General features: G+C 44.2%; 1 protein-coding gene across 1 annotated transcript in view; it reads left to right on the plus strand.

Moving 5' to 3' along the window:
- The window catches only part of LOC101859220, a 12,011-nt gene that overhangs the window by 6,365 nt on the left and 4,548 nt on the right, over positions 1-1,098 (plus strand). The gene's annotated exons all lie outside the window — the stretch shown is intronic.

The following is a 1,098-nucleotide window of genomic DNA, read 5'->3' on the forward strand; positions in this document are numbered from 1 at the left end:
GGGGGGGGAAACGAAAGAAAAAAAGGAAAATGTCAGCAGATTTCATCCCAGCAAGAGAAGAAATAGTCACGTACTTTGGGGCGGATTCAAATTCAATAACGGAGGAGGCTGAGAGGAAGAGAGGATGTTCAGGTTAAACAACAATACAAGTACAAGGCACGGACTGACAGATAGAAACAGGAAACAGTTTTTGAAAAGTGGGGGAGGAGACAAAGATGGGAAAGGAAAAGATAGAGATGGGAGGAAGGAGGGGGGGGGAGGTGGCGCGAATGAAAATCTCCGAAATGGAAGACAGAAATCAATCTGTTCCAACACTTGAGCAACTCACTCTTACTGTTTCTTTTTACGGGCAATCGGAAGGTGACAGTGGTGGGTCTTTCTGTCTGTCTGTTTGTCTGTCTTGCTTTTTCCTTGGACTAAATGGCCGTTATTGTGAGGTCCTATTTCTTTTCTTCCGCTCTGTCTCTTTGGGTGTGGTTTCCTCCTTCTTTCCAATCAAACATCTATCGCCCTCATCTCTCCACCCTCTTTCCTTTGTATGTTACTCTTTATAAGTACCTCTAATCTTCGACACTAATAAGACCTATTTGTGTTGTAAGTGCCGTAAAACCCTCACTTGAATAAAACAAAATAATATGGTGCTTCTCTTCATTCAAACAAAGCAAATGAACAATGTCTAATGTCCTGAGGCTTCCAAATAATAACATCTGGTCTGAAGTTGATGTTTCTTGGGGTTGTTTTTTTTTTGGGGGGGGGAGGTGTTGCTTTGTTTGTTTTTTTTGGAGGAGGCTGTTGTTTGTTTGGGGGAGGGAGTGGGGGTGTAATATGGCTGTTTTTACACCTTCATCGACACAATTTAGATGTCTACGAGGCGGGCCTTTGAGCTTGCCTATCAGGGTCAACCCGGGCTGAAAGGGATACAACATCCAAGCAGGAAGACCGAGATACTCGATAAAAATCCTTCCCACTCGAAAAACCGAACTCGGGTCTCCTGCGTGCGACAGCATGGCGTCTAACCGCTACCCCACAGACGCGAAACTTGATGTTACAAAATGTACGTAATTTTATCCTTAAAAACTGAACAACAACACCCCCCCC

The sequence above is a fragment of the Aplysia californica genome, unplaced genomic scaffold, assembly GCF_000002075.1.
Source record: "Aplysia californica isolate F4 #8 unplaced genomic scaffold, AplCal3.0 scaffold01389, whole genome shotgun sequence".
In the NCBI taxonomy this organism is placed as follows: Eukaryota; Metazoa; Mollusca; class Gastropoda; order Aplysiida; family Aplysiidae; genus Aplysia; species Aplysia californica.